This window comes from Bos javanicus, chromosome 4 (genome assembly GCF_032452875.1).
Source record: "Bos javanicus breed banteng chromosome 4, ARS-OSU_banteng_1.0, whole genome shotgun sequence".
NCBI lineage: Eukaryota > Metazoa > Chordata > Mammalia > Artiodactyla > Bovidae > Bos > Bos javanicus.
Window position 1 is genome coordinate 36,402,803 of NC_083871.1, and position 22,905 is coordinate 36,425,707.

The window sequence follows — 22,905 nt, forward strand, 5'->3', positions numbered from 1 at the left end:
GTACCTAGCACAATCATGTTCTGTTCCCATTACAGTTAACAAAGACCATAGTAAGAGTTACATGCTCTCTGAATGGAGAAATGCAAATACAAAATATATTCTTGTGTTTAGTCTCAGCAGGATGCTTGGTTGTTTATGACAGTTGCCCAGAATCCACTAAATGAGAACCAAGATTGAGTTGAGAAAAAGTTGGCGCTATTCATTTCCCATGTCTGGGGAAAATAGCCATTTATGTGTACATAAACGGTCAGCTCTCAGAGAATAGCATTTGTTGTTTTCTTAGGCAGTTTAGCAATTTACTTTAGTGGCAGCCACAGTCAGAGGGTCTTATTTCTAATTATTCTGTCTACTTCCAAAATTTTCAAACTGTCTTAATTACCATTTCCCCTTTGTCACGAAGAATTTAAATATAGACCCTCCTTAATGCTCTGAATGGATACTGAACTCAATTATCTGCAAATTTAAAAGCAGCAAATAATGCTTTGCTTGCTAACACCTAAAAGGCCTTTACAGATCGATCCTTTTTTCCGTATAATTGAATCCCTGACTCGGCTGCATCTGCTTGTGGTCTCTCGGGGTGTGAGGCAGCCTATTGCTGGCGCACACATGCTAAGTTTTGTTCAAGGTCAAGGTCTGGTATTCTGTGCTCTCAACTTGCCTGCACCTGCTAAAATCATCTATCAGGGTTAAACAAAATGATGTCTTTGATTTCTTCATGCCCTATATCCCTTAAGGAGTGGTTTTACTTTGAAAATAAGTAATAAAACCTTCCCTTGTACTCAAAAAAATCCAACTCTTTTCAGTTGTTAGTTTTTTCCATATAGAAAATTTAAATTGCTTTATAAGTACTTGCTTTAAGCTCATTGGATAGCCTGATGTCTAACTAAAAAATCAGGAAATCTATTTCAAGAGTTCTTTGATGAGTATGACTTGTAGCCTGAAATTTATTTGTAGTAAGTCAGTAAGCATTATGGACCACAAAACTAGATTTATTGTACATCAGTTTTGTTAGAAAAATTGTTCTAAAATTAATGAAAGATTTCTTTTGGAATAGCTGTTGCTTTTTTTCTACCCCAAACTCCAATCTATCAACTTCTCTAGAAACAAGCTGTTCCTTGGCCTATCAGGCAATTGAATGGGAATGAAGCCTTTGGATTTCTTGGGTTTTACTGGTAGGCTGGTCAGGAGCTTCAATGTACTGTAAGCCCTGAAATGAGAGTGACAGGTTCATGGATGCCAATGGGAAGGTCCACATTAGTCTCTGTGACAAAGAAGGGCCTCTGGTACCAAGAAAGATAAAGAGTATCTTACTGGTGGGTAGACCATCTTCTACTCCTGAGAACTGGAAAAGGATAATGATAGAAGGGGCCCAAAGGCTTCTTAACACTTCTGCAGTAGACTGCTAGGCAACCTGCTGCCACACCTTTGGAACAAAAATGATTTTATCTTTAAACATTTGTAATGGAACTCTAAAACAAGAATAAGACAATAAGGAAAGAAAGAGATTGCTAAGGGAGCTCAGTAGCCATAAGAAATGGCAATCAACAAGACAACACAGATCATGTTGCTCAGTCATTGAATCAAAGAGTTAAACCTGTACACCCTTCAGACCAATTTCTTGTTCTTTGCATGCTCTTCTCTGTTTCTGGGACTGATCTTTACAGGTTTCAGTAAAGATCACTCTACATTCTAGTATTACATTGCCATTTCCAGAAGTTATTGAAGTACTTATAATTATGTGTTACTCTCTAGGAAAATGTGAATATATAGTTTTTGTCCCATATAACTTTAATATAATAACCTTATGCTGAAAATATAGCTCAGTTAAATGCAGCATATGAAGATTACTAAAACCAGACCTTGGGTCAGATAAATACATTACTAAAACATGTGTTTCAATGAATACTGTAGTAAAAACATCAGTACAATTTGATTTCATAGAGATTTGATGATAGACATAGTGATTTAATTCAAAAGTGTACCTATTAATAATTTAACTGAGGCTGAGTTCAGTTTTACTAGTGAAGGGAATATGTCCTTAAGGACTTAATGTAGCTCCCTTGAGTAACTCATAACTTAGGTATATAAATATTATTTAGTAAAAAATTTAGGTCTTAAAGGTGACATATTTGTTATATTGTGTACTGGCTCACATTTTTAGAACTTATTCCCTAAAATTATTTTGTGACAACAACACTGAATAATTAACAGACTCAATAAAATAAAAATATACAAAAAGATAAATTTGTATCCTTCAATATAAACTATATGTATATAGCAAATAATAATGTATCTGATTATAAATAAAACTTAAATTTTGTAAAATGTTGATTAAATTTTAAAAATTAGAGGGCACATTCCTTAATGAAATTTAAATCTTAGAAATAGCTGACCACAGCTTTTAATTATGTGCAAATTATAAATGAATTACTAGATGACTGTTGAATTTAAGAGAAAAATTTATCAAAATAGGTTAAGGATGATTAGTGGTGCTCAGTCCATTTCATTTCATTTTCTTATAACTTAGGGTGTTTATAAGCAACAGTAAATTTATTTTATATCCTTAATGGTCTTGTGTTGGTTTGCAGATTTCTTTCTTTTTTTTTTCCTAAGATGAACTTTAATGTGTCCCAGTGAGAGTGAGTAATTTCCTATATGTGGGAGAGTAGAAACGGAGAATAAAAGGGAGCTAGATGAGACAGGGCAGGATAAGGATATCATGCTTTTTATGAAAATATTAGTTTTAATTTTTGTCCACTTCGTTAGTCAGCCCATCAAACAGGAAGTTGATTTTTCAAATGAAACATTGATTACTGCCAGACAGGACAAGTTAATTCTTTCAAACCCACACAGAATCTATTTTGTACTTATTCTGCTTTTGTCTGAGCTTGCATGTACATTTTGTGAGTCGCCTTTCTTGAAATGGGATGTATTTCACCCTGACCTAGCTCCTTTTTGTTGAGCTCCTTTATTGATAGATAAGATGATATGCAACGATTTCCACATAGTAAGAACTGCTAAAAGTAAAAGGCTTGGTCTTTCATTTCGATATTTGGCAAAACTAATACAATATTGTAAAGTTTAAAAATAAAATAAAATTTAAAAAAAGAGAACATTTTAGTTTTACCTTAACCTGCAGAGATCTACTTGAAAATAATTTTTGACAATTTAAATTTCTTGATTAACCAGGGACAATTCTCACTAAAGGAAAATATGTTTCATTTCTCTTTAAAGCTAAAAGTAGTAACAATTTGATTCACTCTGTTTTACTTGATTTAACTTGCTTAAAAGATTATTTTCTGAGTAGATATGCCAGATAGTTTTAATAGCAGACATTTTACAGCTATTAAGATATTACAACCTTACTGAAAATGCTAAATCTAGAAAAATTACTCATTATTTGAACAGACATCCTATTCTTTATTGTCATCATTACTTGCCAAACTGATAAGATACTTTTTTACTTCCAATAGTCAAAAAAATAAAAAAGGAAAGCCTGGTGTATGTCTTCTTATTTGTGTTCATGTTTGTTCTCTAGAAGACTCACCAGTATTTATATTGATTTATCATTTTATTTTTCACAGAGTTTCAATACTTTAAAATAGAGAGATTTCATATTTTTGCATTCTCATCACATAGTACTTAATATATAGCCATTTCATATCTACTTTATTATTTTATGGAGTTGTAAATAATTGAAAATAAATTAAATACCTCAATATTTCTAAAAGGCCTCCATAGCATAAGGACTTAGCTAAGGTATAAAATGATTATACTGAGCTCAGGGACAGCTTTCAGTCTTGTTTGCATGGTTCTTTGCAGTTAATTTACATTTAAAAATCTCAACTGTAAATTTCTAAGAATATGCAAGTTCACAACGTATATTGCTCTCAATCACAGATGTTAAATAAATTGAATTATTTGGGATGTTTATTTTTCCTGCTAGGAATTTCTATTTAATTTGGAATGGTGTAAGTTAGACATCAGTATATTTTTATTTAGAGTTAACATAAACTCTTAAGGCTGTAATTGGAGCAAGAAAGTGTATTTATTTTGGGGGGGCATAATTTTGTTAAGATTTTTTAATGAGTCTGGAAATCCATTAAAAGCTAAACTAAAATTGACGAGACACGTACTGTGGTATAGTTTAGATGAATTCTATAGCCTTACTAAATATATATGGATAAAACATGAAGATGCTGAAAAGCATTCTTGTAATAAATTGAAATCATTGAGACATTGCTGGAAGGCATTTTTCATTATTAAACACCTAAGCATTTCATAATACATTACATAGGTATATTTACTAAGTGAAGACCAAAAATAAATATATAGAACAAAAATACATTTGTATAATCTTGTGCCATGTTTTAGGATAAAAAGTGAAATTCTGAAACATGGGATTCTTAGTGTGTATCTCATGGCTACTTAGCATGCTTTGATGGCAGTTAATAGGAGGTAAATATCACACTTTCAGAGTACAAGGCATCTCAGTGCCTAAGTTACACTGGGATTAAATATGCTAATATTTTTGACACATTAATTATGACCTGTTTTCATGTCGTGTTACCTCTATTTAGCAATGTGCCACCAGTAAGGACAGAAGACAATGGCACCCCACTCCAGTACTCTTGCCTGGAAAATCCCATGGACAGAGGAGCCTGGTAGGCTGCAGTCCATGGGGTCGCTAGGAGTCGGACACGACTGAGGGACTTCACTTTCACTTTTCACTTTCATGCTTTGGAGAAGGAAATGGCAACCCACTCCAGTGTTCTTGCCTGGAGAATCCCAGGGACGGCGGAGCCTGTTGGGTTGCCGTCTCTGGGGTCGCACAGAGTCGGACATGACTGAAGTGACTTAGCATAGCATAGCACAGCACCAGTAAGGAATGCCTTGTCTCCCATTTCTAATCTGGGTTTGTGAGACTGTCACTTTGAAAGCAAATAGGTTTTTAGTGCAGCTTCATCCTATCTTCTCCCCAGGGAATTAGCAGTCAAAAAGTATTTAGAATTCAGAAAGAACTCAACTACAGCCAAGTTGTTGCAGCAATGAAACATGAAAAGATGTCATAGGTGGAGCATTTTTAAGGAATAATGTACAAGTCATGCAAAAATGCTCTCAGAGTTTGTACTTCTCTGTACAACATCATTATTTTCTCCCATTTTCACTCCCTATATTGTGTATAAGGCTTAAACCATGAAGTATGCTGCTGCTGCTGCTGCTGCTGCTAAGTCGCTTCAGTCCTGTCCGACTTTTTGCGACCCCAGAGACGGCAGCCCACTAGGATCCTCCATCCCTGGGATTCTCCAGGCAAGAACACTGGAGTGGGTTGCCATTTCCTTCTCCAATGCATGAAAGTGAAAAGTGAAAGTGAAGTCGCTCAGTTGTGCCCGACTCTTAGCGACCCTATGGACTGCAGCTTACTAGGCTTCTCCGTCCATGGGATTTTTCAGGCAAGAGTACTGGAGTGGGGTGCCATTGCCTTCTCCGAAATCCTGAAGTATAGTAAATAGTAAAAGTAAACTGGAAGTAAAACTCATCTCTATTTCTTCAAAAATCTAATATATATATATTAAAAAAAAAAAAAAAAACTGTACATAAAAGCACAAGTCTCTGACTCTTAACTTACTGCCCACATCCATGTAACCAGCATCCAAATGAAGAAACAGGACAGTATCAGTTGTTCATAAGTCTTTTTGTAAACTCTTCCAGTGATTATCTACCCAATAGTAAACATAATCTTGACATTCAACAACAGAGATTTGTGTCATTTGTCTTTGTACTTCAAATAAATTAAATCATGTTATTAGCCTTGCTTTGTCTGCCTTATTTTATTCAAAATGCATTTTTGAGACTCATCCAAGAGTCACATGTACATGTAGAAAATTACTCCTGTTGCTGTAATCTACTGTTCTTTATGTCATTTATCAAAGTCATAGATTCAATATTAATATACATAATAGAAAATGAATAGACAATAAAATTCACAATAATATAAAAAACAGCTCATTGTAGGAATACCTAACAAAGTATGTAAAAAACCTCTACAATAGAAACTAGGAATCATTGAGAGAATTTCAAGAAAGTTTAAAGAAAAGGTGAAAATCCATGTAAATATTGGGAAACTCAATATTGCATCATATCAACTATCTTCCAAATTAATCTATAGATACAATACAGTTCTATTAAAAAGCCCAGAAGGATATTTTACATAAATTAACAAGCTGATTCTACAGTAAGTATAGACATTTAAAAGGCAGTTATTTACAAAGGAGTTTTTGATGAAGAAATGATGGCAAGAAAATACGTGTAATAATGTAGGAAAGAGATGAAGGTCTAAATTGAAGATAGTGGCCTAAAAGGGAGAAGAGGGACAGATGGCAAAGAGAAGGAGGAATTGACCAGACTTGGCAAAGTACTGGATTTTGATATGCCTTTAGGATTATGAGTTGGAAATTTTATTTGATAACTAAACACAGATACTTGAGGTCCGGAGTGAGGCCTTAGCTAATGATTTGGATTTCATCATCTTCAGGGTCTCTTACTCTGTTCTCTCCGTACTATTCCTACACTCGTTCAAACTCACCCAGATTCCACTTCCACTCGCTAACTGCTCTAAATTCCAGTTCACCCTTTGTGCTGCCATGAGATGTGTCTTCTGTTCATTCTGAACAAATCGTGTCACTATTTCAAATATCATTTTCCTGTTGTCTATTATATTTAAAATGGCATTCACATCACCACACCTTTCATCTTCTGGCATTAATACCCTACCCTATGTTTCACCCTGATTTCCCACTAATCCTGTATCCATGATCCACATTCTGTAGACAAATACAATCCCTCTAAATTTGTCAAACACAACCTGAATTTAACAATCTTTATGCCTTTCCCATGCTGTTTCTTTCTTTGGAAATGCCATTTTTATTTTGTGGAGGTGCAATTCATCCAATCTCCTGTATCACTTCCTTAGCAAACTGGTAAACATCTGTGAAGAGACACTATATTTCTGACTATAACAAATGAATACAGTCATTTTGTCCATTTTTTGAAACCCTATTAACTTGCATTTCTGCAGCATTTTGCAATTTATGTTGGGCTATATAAAAAGGATTCTCTTGATTCCTCATAAAAAGTCCCATTTTATAAGACAACTCAGTCAACTGAAATTCAAAGACTCTTAATGATTGCATGATCACAAAGCTAGTGATTTGTGGGACTGGACTTCACATTGGTCTGGCTCCAAATCCCGAGATTTTCCTTCAAGTTCTTCTCTGATTATACCTACATTCACTCTTGGGATTGAGGTTTTTGCATTATCAAATTCCATTAGTCTCAATCTCCTTGTGAGTAGTAGTGTTGCCCCAGTTATCTCTATGTTTCTGGCAGTGCTTAATATGACATTTTATATATATATATATATTTAGAGAGAGAGAGAGAGATTTGATTCAGTATATTTTTTGTTGAGAGACTTTGCAAATAAAAACTAATAGTTTTAGGAAAGCCAGTTTTAAATTTGCCAATAAAAATTACACTGCTACAACAGGAAAAAAATAAGCTTTCATATATATTTTTTATTATGCTTCAGTCGTACAATATTAGATCTCAGCATCTCTATACACTACAGAGTGATCACCACTACAAGCCTAGTTGCCATCCTTCACTGTATATTTAACCCTCTTCACCCATTTTGCTACCAAGCCTCCTCCCCTCTGATAACCACTGGTTTGCTCTCCGTATGTATTTTTGTTTTATTTTGTTTGTTTGTTTTAGATTCCACATATAAGTGAAATCATATAGTATTTGTTCTTTTCTATCTGGCTTATTTCACTTAGCATAATAGCCTGAAGGTCCATCCAGGTTGTTGCAAATGGCAAGATTTCACTCTTTTGTATGGCTGAGTAGTATTCCGTGTGTGTGTGTGTGTGTGTGTGTGCATGTGTGTGTGTGCATATCTTCCTTATCCATTCATCTGTCGATGGAGCCTTAAGTTGTTTCACATTTTGGCTATTGTAAATAGTGCTGCGATGAACACTAATTTACGTTCACAACAACGAGTGTCCCCTTTTCTCTATATCATCTCCAACATTTCACTTTTCATATGTTGATAAATGAGAAGAAAAACTAATCATTTTCTTCTCTAATAAAACAGTTAAAATGACTTTTTTTAGTGTTGAACTAATACTAATGTTATTCTTTTGATAGAAAGAATAATAATAGTAGCAAGGGCATTAGAATACTTATGTGAATCTGAAAAACTTGATTAAACTGAAATTCATTCACCTGGGAAGGTATAGCTGTTGATAAAATTAAAATTGTGATATAGTGTAGAATATATGTGTTTTTAGTGGGGCAATTAGACTATAAACCTCAGACTGAATTAACAAATCTGTTTCTCTCTGTCTATACAGACTATGGTCTATTCTAGATATATGAAGTTTTTACTTACCAGTATCTGCTTTATTTCTCTTTTAATTAATATTAACCTGAAGGATAAAGTTTAACCATAATATATATGCCTAACAGGAAACTTTATTGTACTTCTGAGATGTAAATTGACATATTAATTTGTTTGCACAGGCATTCTTTAAACAAATGAAAATTTGTGTTATCTGTATATATAGTACATATATATATTGTAATATAGGTGATATAGTTTTGCCTGTATGATTCTTGTCACATGTTGGATAATGTGGATCAAAACATGAGCCATCACTAATGGCTGGTGATCTGGTGCTTCAGGGGCCCTGTTCATAGAACAAAAACGTTTTGGTGAACTAGTGTATCACTGTAGTCAGTGATTAGGTTGTGGTTTTTCACGTGGAGGAAAGAATATGTAAGGCTAATACTTCATTCATCTGTTGACTTAAAAAATGCACAACATGAGAGTTGCAGGTTAAGTTTTATTTGGGGCAAAATGAGGACTGCAGCCTGGAAGACAGCACCTCAGATAGCTGTGAGAAACTGCTCCAAAGAAGCAGGGGGGTAAAGGTCAGTGTATATGTGATCTTGATGGAGGAACACACATAATCAAGCATATATTTTTTCAGGTTTCTACTAGTCTCTTGAACCTTTTCCTAGTCACAAGTAACAGTCATCACTATGAAGGATTTTAGTGTTTTTCTAGAAATGGGAGAGGTAAGAATTGGGCTCATAAAATTGGCTCCTGAAAATACCCTAACTATCTGAAGACCTTTCCTGCCACTTTTCCCTGAGCATAGAGTGCCTCATTGCTCCTCTCCACCCTTAACTCCTTCCAGTGGGTGTTGAAGGTTAGCAGCTGCAGTAGCACATGATTTAATCCTTGTAGAGGCAGATGACAAGTGTCAACTTATAGTTGACACATCGATGCCCTAGATTTCTAATTTCAAAGCAACTTTAGTATGGGAAAACTTTTTGGTTTACCACGAACACTCCATTTTCTCCACAGTATTCCATCTTCTGCGTGTACCTCCACTTACACTAGTACCTCTCTTCCCCAACTTGTCTGGGTAAATCTTGATTATTTTCCAGTCTCAGATTTCAGCTGTCCCAGATTTAGCCACCTCTCCCTTTTTCTTGGATCAACTCGAAGAGCAGAGGAAGTTCCTCCTTCTTTCTTATGCCCAAGAATTGCAATATTTCCTGTTCTTTATATGTCATCATTTCCCTTTCACCCTAGAAGAGAACACACCTTTAAAATCATCATTAATACTATTTAAAGTTCTAAAGAAATTACTCTGTAGCTATGATCTTTCGTTTCTTCATATGGACAAAGGACCTCTATAAAAAATTAAATAATCTCAAAGATTCTAAGATTAAATAATAAGACTAATAGAAAAGGTCCAAATAAAATATATATTTTTGAGTTATTTTGAAATGTTTCCCAACTCAACAGTAACAAAATTAGGGCTGGAGAAAAAAAATGTTATGTCACTTAGAAGGTTTTCTCAGTTCAGTTCTGTTGCTCAGTCGTGTCTAACTCTTTGCGACCCCATGAATCACAGCACGCCAGGCCTCCCTGTCCATCACCAACTCCCGGAGTTCACTCAGACTCACGTCCATCGTGTCAGTGATGCCATCCAGCCATCTCATCCTCTGTCGTCCCCTTCTCCTCCCGCCCCCAGTCCCTCCCAGCATCAGAATCTTTTCCAATGAGTCAACTCTTCTCATGAGGTGGCCAAAGTACTGGAGTTTCAGCTTTAGCATCACTCCTTCCAAAGAACACCCAGGGCTGATCTCCTTCAGAATGGACTGGTTGGATCTCCTTGCAGTCGAAGGGACTCTCAAGAGTCTTCTCCAACACCACAGTTCAAAAGCATCAATTCTTGGCGCTTAGCTTTCTGCACAGTCCAACTCTCACATCCATACATGACCACTGGAAAAACCATAGCCTTGACTAGGCAGAATTTTGTTGGCAAAGTAATGTCTCTGCTTTTGAATATGCTATCTAGGTTGGTCATAACTTTTCTTCCAAGGAGTAAGCGTCTTTTAATTTCATGGCTGCAGTCACCATCTGCAGTGATTTTGGAGCCCCCCAAAATAAAGTCTGACACTGTTTCTACTTGAGTGCAAATCACACATTACATCAACTCTAGGCAGTATTATGTTGGTGTACCACTTGCATTTCTATGTGAAAGAGGGATTTGAAAAAGAGGTTAGGAAAGAACTGGGATGAGGATAGGAAACAGGTTGCCAGTGGAGAAGACTTTGTTGAAAAAGATAAGTTCATCTTTGTTTATTATTCTTTCCCTGCCTTCCTGCTGTGTTCAAGAGTAAACAGAATGTTTTTAAAGTAATTCAGTTTCTCTGTAGAATTGATAATCATGGTGCTGGTGGTGGTAATTTATCTCTTTAAAAATATAGATATGAAAATGGCAACTTTAAGTTGTTTATAACATACCCTAAAATGATTTGCAGTTCCTTAATGGTTGCCTGATTATTGAGAATTTCAAAGTATTTTCAATTTAGAATCATCACTCATGCAGCATTCAAAAAAATTAATTTTTGCTTCCCCACACATAAATCAGGAGGTTCCATTAAGTAGTTTCATTTCCATGATGATAAGAAAGGAAGACAAAAATCATGATTAAAGATTAAAATGGTCTTAAGAGCATGCTAATTTGCATAGATATATACATAGATATATACATATACATACATATGTACATATGTATACATATATACATTACACACATATATATATGTATATATGTCAATAGGTCACAGAAGCTATCTAAAAGAATTTTAAATGGCTAAAGCTGGAAGAATTTTAGCAACAAAATAAAGTTGTACCAGCTTATAATCCAAAATACAGAATTAACATACATATGTTCATACAGTATAAATGAATGATTGAATAAATAAATTAGAGAGTATAACATATTTCATGAAGAAAAATTTCAAAAAATTTATGTAGATACTCTGTCCTCAGGGAGGTGGAGCATAACTTCCTACTCCTTACATGTGGACTGTACATAGTCAGTAGTGACTATCTCTAAAGAGTACAATGTGGAAAGGGGAAAAAGAGTAACTTATACAACAGAAACTTAACAAAAGCTCCCTCTCTCAGGTGATCAAAGTCAAAGCCAGTGATAAATCATGTTGATAGTATATACCTTTAATATGATTTGATGAAAATAGTGACCCCTCTGATCTTCAATCCCAAATCCCACCTGAGGTATATTCCATAAAACATCTAAGCCATATTCCTTGAAAATATCATAGTTTGAGAAAAGGTTACAGCCAAAAAAGCTTAAAAAGACACAATAACTAAACCCAATATGATATTACAGACAAAATCCTGAAATAGAAAACAAGCGTTTAGGTTTTTAAAAAAACTAAGATATCTGGATAGAGTGTGAACTTTAGTTAATAATAGTGTATCAGTATTGGGTCATTAATTGTAATGTATATTCTATGCCAATTTAAGATGTAACTGGATAAAGTACCTGTGGAATATATAAGAATTCTATCATCTTTGTAAATTTTTCTGTAGATCTAAATATATTCTAAAATAAAATATTTATTAAAAATAAAAGAAACAAAAAATCTAGTACATTAAATTAAATTCCATGTATATACACTTGATTATGTTTGTGACTGCTTCTCTGAGATTAAGTGAACCTCTTTACCCATTGCAGGGAGTGGATAGGAAAGAGTGTCTTTTTTTAGTAGCTTATTTTGCTTGAAGTCAATTCTTATACAGCTGAGAATTTATTTGGCAAGGAATCAGTGACCTTTACTTCCCCACTGTAGATAGTGAAGAACAAGGGATGCTGGTACATTTAAACCTCAATTCAATGTGCTTTGCTGCATAGAGAGTGGAAGAAAAGTCTGATTAGGGTGGGGCAGGCATGCTCCCCAGATGCTGAGTTTCATTTTCACCTTGCATTAAAAAACAATGACTGTATGGTACAAGTGAGTGGAAAGGCTAACTACATAGGTCAGAGCGTTATTATTACTTTACCTAGAGGTAATCTTTAGTGATTAGTGCCTCATGGATTTTACTATGTAATGAAAGCAGCTGTTGAACACTAAAGTCATGAAGTATAAGCAGTTTCAGGAGACTTGCACAGTTTATGTACTTTGTATTTATTTAGCATTTATACACATATATGTACAATGTATATATACATACATACACACATGTATGTATATGTTTACTTATGTTGTATGTAAACAGTGGATTTGTATATGTGTCCATTAATTTAACTTTACTTTCTGTAAACATTTTAAACACATAATTATAAAGAATTGCACTGTCTTTTTAATGATTGAAAAAATTGGCATTGTTTTAAGCCTCTTTTAAAAAACTTCATTTAAGCCAGCCATTTGTCAATTATTTTTCCATTTAAAGAAATCATGATGTTAAAACAGAAGGCTGTCTTAAATCAATTCCTCTAGTAGCCCCAAGCCCAGTGAAAACATCAAAGTACCTAAATGAGGAGAGAGGCCTGGATTTTCAGTGATGTGAAGGTAGAAAATAGCCTTTCCACCTTTGAGCACAACATATGCTGTAACTTGAAGGAAAAAGGTCTCAAATGGTATTCCAATACAGTGTCTTGTAATTAAACTCAGATGTAGGTTTGACCCTTGCACTCCTAACTTCCCTCCAGATACTTGAAAGGAGAGTGAATTGAAGACATTTAAAAGTTTAACCTGTGTTGGTTGCTTTAGAGGATGAGCTTTTTTTTTTTAACCCAGAGGGGCCTGTATTAGTCAATTCAGAGAAGTTGTTCTCTTAGACACTTGAGGTCAGTGGTAGTGTTCCAAGTGTTGGTAACTTCTTTTATGACTATGTAAAAATGACTAAACTTATGCTAACAGGAAAATGATGAACAGAAATGCAAAAAAGAAATTGGTTTAAATGATCAAATCTATATATTCTAATTGCTAATTTATTTTAAACCCTCAGGGTTTTTGTTAGGCCTACATAATAAAGTGAAAGTAAGATTTAACAGAAGGTTTCAAATATGTGGGCTCAACAGCTAATCAAGATCCATCATTCATCCAGGTGAGCACTTGGTATTGAAATTACATAATTGGTTCTCTCTTCTGCCCAAGGTCTGAATTTCCACTTGTAGTGCGTGTATGCCTGAGTACATGGGCGTATGCAAACACTTTTAAGGTTTTGAATCAAAGCAAGTTGATACTTTTTATACAAAGTCCTGATTTTTGCACATAGATCACTAGGAATGACCCTAACAGGAGTCACATGTTTAATTCTTTGCATCAGTGTGAGCGAAAAATATATTCAACAATAGTAAATTATCTTAACCTTTCTCATGAAATATGAATGGCTCCACAGTGAGAAAGTGGTTGCGTGAGTCAAAGGCATAAAAATGCCAGCCATAAATAAAGGTGAAAAGCCCTCATCCCCACTGGGATAAAATAACATTACATTCCTGAAATACTGACTGGAGACAGACAATTTCTTTGGAGATTTGCTTGGTCCAGGAGCAGAGAGAAAATAACTTCAAATAATTTATTATCATATATCCCCAAATCATAACCTTGAGCATAAAAGAAGAAAATCTACTTTCAAATCAATTTTGCATTGACACTTAGGGAACTAAAACTTTGGTGGGAAAAGTTATCTGTGGTAAGATTTATATCTCTGAAGACAAATGCATTTATATTGTAGAGGTAGTATTTTTATCATACATGTATATGATTTTCTCATAATTTTAGAGTTAACAAAAGGAAACCTGAAATCTTTTGGAAAGATTGTTTTCAACCCATTACAAATGAAAAACATCATAAAATGGTAGATCTCATTTTATTTATCCAGGTACTCTTACTTCTCAGTGGTATTTAAGGAATTATTATGCTTGATCATTGATAAGTATTTCCAGATTCAAACTAAACAGAGACAATAGTACTTTTCCCTCGATAATTGAAACAGTGAAATTTTAAAACTTCATTTTACAATTAGTCATATATTTGAGCTAAAGATCATTAACATAAGATTTGCTTTTAACACTATTTGGCTCTAGAAATGAAGAGTAATTGAAAATGAAGTAAATAATGATAGGTCCATTGTTTGGTTGCTTTTCATCATCAGAAAGTTACAGTTCTAGCACTGAAAGATACTCCAGGCTGCCACTGGCTGGGAAAAGACTAGTTTCATGTTATTGCTGTTTTCTTATGTGTCACATGCATTTAATCACACTCACCTTGTTCTACTGTATATTGTTTGGCCTAACAAATTAATGGCTGTGAAGTGCTTTGAAAATATAAATCTCTATATAAATAATAAAACATTAGTACAGCCTTGGGATAAGTCAGAGGAGGCAGGAGTTAAAGAGTGATGACTTGTCCTCCAGGATTGTAAAGATTTCAAAGAGCGGAGTTTTTTAACTGACGGTTTCTTACAATTATATAAAATCTTCTCAGGACAGCCTAAAAGCAGTTATTGAATAATTTAAGACTGTATAAATAATTATAATTGATCCATGATGTTAAAAGACTGTCCATGTTAGCCTATAATACTGTTATAATTAAAATAATAGGACACCCTCCCTTGCCTTTTTATTAATTATATACTCCTTCAGGTATTATTTTGCGTGTGTGCACGTTCTCAAACTACGACATGCTTGATGATGTGGAGATTACAAACAGCTAAACAAGATGATTTCTGGTCTCAAGGGTCTTTCAATCTTATAAAGGAACTAAATGTATACAAATTTCCTTAGTATATATTTGGATATGCTTAATACTCTAAGGACTAAAAAAAAAGAGTTGGTTTAAGAATTGCAGAAGGAAGTGAGCTAATTGGACACTGATGTGGCAAGGCAAGATGGGGATATAGGAGAGACAAGGATATGAGTGTTTCTATTAATGAACCAGTACTGGATTTGAGCCTTGAGGTAGGATAGTCTTTGGAAATACAAAGACAACTTGGAAGGCATTCAAAGCAGAATAAGAGCTTGAGCAAAGATAGGTAAGCAGAAAAATACAAAATATATTTAGGAAAAGAAATAGCTTAGCAGTTTGGGATGTGTCAAACTAGGTCAGAGGAGATAAAGCTCTAAAGATTAGGTTGAAAGAAAAAAAGATTAGATTGGCGCCAGGTTGTGTAGTCTCTTGAGTGATAGGTTAAAATGTATGCACTTTATTTAGTGGGAGATTGTAAACTACCTCTTAAAGTCAAATAAACATTTTTGTAAGAATTGTTTTAAATAGTCATAAAAAAAGACTTTTTATTTAAGATGAGGTTGTATATAATTCATTTAGAAATATCCTTCCTGCCTGTGGTTAGAAAAATAAATGACAGTCAATTTGACACTAGATTTCTGACAACATAGTGATGATGATATTTAGAGTAAGGCTGTATTAATATGAAAAGGCAAATGACTTAACTATTCTCAGAGTTTAATGGCGAATTATTTTTAATAGAATAGAAACTTTTTACTTATTAGTGCATTTAAAAGATAATTTGATTTGTGCAAATTTGAGTCATCACAAGTGTCTCTATGGATCTTAAATTTTAGAGCATTTCCTTTAGATAATTTCAGAACTTGAGAAATGTTAACATTTATTTGCATTCTAAAGGTAATAGAATTCAAAAACCACCAAAGATCTCAGTTTCATGAGTAATTGCATGGGTGTGCACAGTTGCTCAGTCGTGTCCAACCCTTTGCAACCCCATGGACTGTAGCCTGCCAGGTTGCTTTGTCCATGGGATTCTTCGAGCAAGAACACTGGAGTGGGTTGCCATTTCCTTCTCCCAGGGATCTCTCTGGCCTGAGGATCAAACCCACATCTTCAGCGGCTTCTGCACTGGCAGGCAGATTCTTTACCACAGAGCCATGGAAATTTTGGAGAAGGAAATGGTAACCCACTCCAATGTTCTTGCCCGTGAAATCCCATGGACAGAGGAGACTGCTGGGCTACAGTTCATGGGGTCACAAAGAGTCTGACACGACTTAGCAATTTAACAACAACACATAAATGTATTAATATTATTAATAAATTAATATTTAATCTTCAACCAATTGGCAGCAACAACTTCCTCTCTGGAAAATTCCTTTAGAAGCAACATTGAAATGAGTTGGGAGGCACCCACCTTGGAAATGATTTGATCCCGGCTTTTTGTTTGGATGAAAACAGATTAAGAGCCAGAAATATAAAGTAACTTGCCCAAAGCCACACAGGAAAAAAATCTGACTGTCAAACCCAGATCTTTTTTTTTTACCTAAATTAAATGATTTTTCAGTTATAGCATGTTTTCAAAGGCAACTTTGAAATATCAGCTTTGTATGAGGCTAAGCCACATCCATGGGCTCGCAGAGTTGGACCCAACTGGGCCACTGAACAACAGCAAGCCAAATACAATATTTCCCTTTAATTATTGTTTGATTTAAAAACTGGCTTATAAGTAATATCAGTGAAGCTAATTACAAATATTAGCGGCCTGTAATTTTGTGGTTTCTGTTGCACACCTTCTTCTCTAAAATAAAGCAAAGATTACATGACCTTTGAGAAGTTATTCTAAATGAATGTTTTCTTTACTGACAAATTTAAAATTAACAAATAACAAATATAATAAATGTCTCTTAATGGATACATGCATGATTTTTTAATATATACACATATATTCAACTTTTGTAGAACTTCTTCTTGACTAGTTGACTTATTAAAGTCATTGCTGACTTACTAAAGTCAACAATGGAATATTAATTCCATTTGAATAATGGATTCCATCAAAAGACTAATGAGATTTAGACTTTGCTAATAGAAAGGATCAATGTGGCTTACGATTTTAGAAATCAAGAATGTTTTATGAAATAACAGGGTGGAGTTGGCTATGAAAATTTTTGATGATGATATGTGGTTTTGTAATGTATAGTTATAGAGATATCAAGTTTAATTTTTTTCTACTGATTTTATATAATTGTATTGATTCATTTTTATAGATTTTTTCTTTAATTCAAATTTTCTAATTATTTTCCTAGGATGGCAGTTTGTAACTGTAAGTGTACAATTCTACTTGCTACCCAATAGTTCTCAAGGTTCTTTTTGGAGCTTTTTGACTGTCTCACATAATTCTGTAGTCTAATAAACATATATGGTATTGAAGGGGGAGAATATTAAATACCTTTCACTTTCTTAACTCCAGTAAATAGAAAGTAACCGTGATTCATGAATTATATAAACTCTGACATAAAGATTTGGAAGAGAAGGGAGGATTACATAGGCAGAAAAATTAGGAGGGATATAGAATAGTTTTACTTTTCTTCTTCACCCTGATGCCTCGGTCACCTCTTCCTACCCTCCTCTTCTTCCTCCTCCTCCTCATTTTATTTATTTGTTGTCACTTTCGTCTTTCTGAGTGAATAGAGTATTGAAATAACTCTAAGCAGTAAGGCTACATAATATAATTTGTAGGGCTCAGTGCAAAATGAAAATTTTATTAAAAATTTGTTAAAGATTTTGAGATGTGACAGCAGAGTATTAAAACAAGAATGGGGCCTTTCTAAACATGGGGTCCTGTATTATGCTGCAGGTCACATGCTTATGAAGCCATACCCTGCTACAGCTGTCAAAAGGAGGTGCACACATTTCTGGCTTCATCTTTTTCTTCTAAATTTCTGACAATTTCTACATGGGCAAATCTCTTCACAGAAACAGAACTGTAGGTTGCTTTGTTTATACACTTTCCTAATGTGCAGGAGCTAATGATTGGAAGAAAATCGTTAATTAGTGTTTGTACTAGTTTCTTATTGCTTCTATAATACATGACAGTGACTTAAGATAACGTGAATTTGTTATCTTACTATTCTATAGATCACAAATATGAAACAGGTTTAACTGGGAATCAAGGTGTCAATAGAGCTCTAGGGGAGAACCTCTTTCTTTGCCTTTTCTAGCTCCCAGCCGCTCCCTCATGAGTCCTTTCTCCATCTTTAGAGTCAATAGCCTAGCATCACTACTCTGGTAGTCTGCTTCATCATCACATATCCTACTCTTTTAAGAACTTTGTAGTTTACTTTGGGCCACCTGGATAATACAGTCTATTTTACCCATCTTAAGGTCATATGTGCAAAGTTCCCCTTAAATATGAACTAACATATATACAGGTTCATAAGATTAGGTTATAGACATCTTCAGAGTAGCTGTCTGCCTAATACAGTAGTTCTTCTTGTACAAATACTTTTTACTAGTTATTGTAATTCTATGGGCAATGTCATATACTCGTATCAAAGTTTTCTGACTTGAAATGTATCTAAACAATTAATTTTCCCTAGACTTCCAGTTAACTGGGTGCCAAGTTTAGTGTAAGATAAGAAAGATATCTATTTGTTTTCCTTGGCAGGAGTTTTCATTTTATCATCAAATATCATCTGTTACATATAAGCTTTGCCTTTTATCTAAGAAAGACCTAAAAGCTAATGTTTATGGGGCATATATGTTCTTTCTATACAATATGAATGATCACTCCTTTTTTAGATACACATATACATACATACATTTGTAAATTCATTTTTTGTTATATTCCCAGTTAAAAAATTTTCACTAGCAACTTCATTTATCCATAATTGCTTTTTAAAATAGATTCAAATTTTCTAATCATTTAGTGAATTGTAAAACTAGTTTCTCACAAACAAAAATTTATTAAATGTTTAAAAGACTTGGATTCAGGTATGTGTTCAGTGTTTATTGCATGCATACTCCAATAATTTCAAAGGAATTACTTGGAATATAGAGCATAAATTAAATTTCTAGGGAAAATTATGCAGATATCAAGCAATAGACATAAATTCAATAAAACAAGATATACATCAACTCATGAGCAAGGTGGTCCTGAGGTTTGGTATTCATCTAGAAAGTCTCCTTGGAAAATATTTTCTTTGGAGAAAGAAAGTATTGATGGAATAAGAGGATTTGGCTGAGTGAATAAAAGAAGGTAGTCCTCATGGTAACTAAATACTGTAACAAAAACTTCAGGACTGCAAACAGAGGACTAATGAAGGGAAAGCAAACATGCATACTCAATGTAATTGGGGGGGGAAAAAAAAAAAACAGCAAGTGTAGCTGCAGAAGAGATTCCTTGTTAAGGATTACCATAACAAGGATCCATGTGTGTGTTTAAGCAGTTGGATTTAATCTTCAAGTAATACAGTTATCTATTATCAATGTAGTAGTAGTTTTTCTATGTTCAAAGTATGAATCAACTGTGAAGATTTGAAAAATAAATTATGGCACTTTGGCTGAAAGATTAAAAACAAGCTTGGAGTGAAAAGGTAGAGTCTAGAAAATTAAACTGTTACAATGTTGCCAGCATATCCTAGACAGAGCTTGGATTTAATGGTAGAGGTAAGAGAAAGATAGGCAGAAACAGTGAATATTACACACACACACAGGCACACCAGCTGCTTAAAATGCATTTCGTGTGTAGTGATGCATTGAAGGTCATATCAAATGTCTAAACTTAAGTGATGCTAGTAATAATGGTAGTTAGCATCAAATATATGTTGAATATATTTGTAAATGCCAGACACTGACTTTGGGACTTTCTAATAATTCAATCCCGATAATAATTTTGCGTAATCCTTTTTAGAGATGGGGAAGCTGTAAGGGCACTTAAATGATTTGCTAATAACCTGTAAATAGATAACTAGAATTTAAGTCCTGGTTTTTGAACTTCAAAACCTGCACTCTTTCTAGTTTATCAAACCAAAGACAGTTACGTTTGGCTTAAGATGCATTCCTTTGGTATGATCAAACCTCATTTGATGCTAAAATCATTAAATCAAAGTATCAGAAATCTCATACATCTCATTTAATCCAAAATTGTATTCTATGTGGGAATAACTACTGCAACCACTATAAAAAATGTTCACTGCTCCTTGAACATTTCCAGGAAAGAAGACTTTATCAACTCTAATTTAAATTTTTGTATATTCCAGTGGCTAGGAAATTTGTTATTTTGAGTTGAAATCTGCTGCCCTGTAACCTTCTCTCTCTACCTAAGACACTGCCCTCTGGAATTACACAAGAAAAAATGTATCTGTTCCACAGACAGCTCTTCAAAGACGAAAATGACCATCAAATGTCTATTCTACATGAAGCATCTTCAGTTGTCTAAGTCACTGAACAAAGTGGTCATACCCCTCACCATTCTTTACACTGCTCAGCATGCTACAGCATGACATAGGTACATCAGTGCTATTAATCTGTAAGACAATCTGCTTTTTTCTTTACATTTCACCTTGGTCCAGAAGATGGTCTATAACATATTTCGATAAATGTACTAGCTTTCTTTACATGAGCACCAGTCAGCAAAAGCAGTGTACTTCAATCAATACCTTCTCCTTTTCATAATTAAAATAGACACCTAACTTTTGATAAAAATAAGATCTTATTTCCAGCTGCAATATGAACACCTGTGAGGCTAGAACTCTGGAAATCTGAGAATTGTGCAGGCACTTAATCATCGTTTACACTTCGTATCTTTAGTGCTCAGCTGTGAAGGCACAGCCAGTGACCTGCTGACGGCTTTTCCAGTAAAACAGCGGAGACATAAACCAGGGCAAATCAGATATGCTTAACTAGAGGCCTTCTCGCCAGCTGTCAATGAGCCACACAGCACTGAGGATGCCCAGTAGGAGGCTCTCCTATATCTGACTTGTGAATAGTTAAGAGTGTTTGGTTAAACATTTCGAAAAGCGATAGGTGAGTGGGGTCTTGAGTTGAAGTTATGGGTCAAATTCCAGGCTTGCAGTAGCACATAGCAGACAGAGGAAAATAAATTACTGGACTTTCAAGTGCACATAGATATAAAATACTTCATGGTGTGATTGAAAGCTATGCTCTATAAGTTAACATAAGTAAGAAATATTGTTAAAGGGAAGTTAAAACTCCCAAAATTTCTTGTCAATAAAATAATCGCAAAAGAAGATAAATAACAGAGAGGTGGGTATAAAAGGCACATGAAAGATAAAGCAGGATGTGGACTTAAGAGAAGAGAGAAACACATCCCCCTCTTTATCTTAATACCCTGGAGAATATTAATTTAATATTATCATCCTGTTTTCTCATTCATGATATGTTCAAGTAATTCAAAAGAAAATTAAACATTTAAGATAAATGTATTAAGAGGAAATACATTATTTGACACTCACTTTTAGGATGAAATTTTATAGGGAAGATCTGTTTATCATCTACATAAATTTCTTATAAAAAAGGATTTTTTTATCATAAAGATGTGACCTCTTGATCCTACTTGGGTCTCTTAATTAAAATGAACATGTATACATGGAAATGTGTTTATTTGTAGATATGAATATGTGAATCTATATATACGTATACATGAATGGGGAAATATTTATTATGTATTAATGATGTGTATTAATGTCATGTATGTAAAGTGTACATTTAAATATTTCAATCACCTAAATTAGATATTGTATTAATTTGTTGCATGATATTAATTAGAATTAATAATAATAATACAATTATTAATGTTATGTATTATTAACAAACTCATGATATACTGAGGTATTATTGAATCACAAGATACCACTGTTAACTAGAAATCTATATTTTCTCAGAAAGCTGAAAATGCTATTTAACATTTCTGCATAAATAATTTATAATTAAATATATCTATTAACACAAATTTCTAATATTAATGCAATTTAGATATGTAAATATTTTTCACAAACATCATCTCATTTGATTCTTTCAATAATATTTAACCTTCACTTTGCTTATGGTCATCATATTCCCTAATTCAGAGTTGATGATGATGAATTTTTTGGTTATTTAAATGATTAACAAAAGATAGAGAAAGTATCCAAATTCAGTTTTTCTGACTATTTAACCTAATCTTTTCCTCTTTATAATGAGAACTTATGTGTCCAAAAAAGTAGTTTTTATATTTTCAATCATATAGATAATACATTCTTAGATTTGCAGTCAGTAAGAATTGATCAACAGATCTGTAATATCTCAAGAATAAACAAAGCTTTCCAGATATCTAAGAATCATATCTTAGCATGTTTTCTCTGACATTTTTATCCAAACATATTTTATGAGGAACAGCAAGAGAAAGAGAGCAAGAGCTCTTCCTGAAGAGTTCTTTATTTTGAAACAAAAGCACTTATCTTTGTATTTTAACAAAAACAATCTTTTCTTTCTAGATTATGCACAGACTAGTCAGAAAATAGCCCTGGTTGATTTTTCCCCCTTTGGCTAATGTTATGACTCAAGTAAAAACATTCAGAAACACAATCCATACGGTTGGCTTTTTGAAGTGTGCTTAGTACTCCATTTGGGAGTCTCAATTTATACCTCTCAATCTGATTTGGATAACATGCAGATTCCCTCCCGTGAACAGACCCGATGCAAACATGCAATGGATTAATTCCATAATAAATTATGGGGGCAATAAAGCTTTCTAGATGAGTTTGCCTCTTA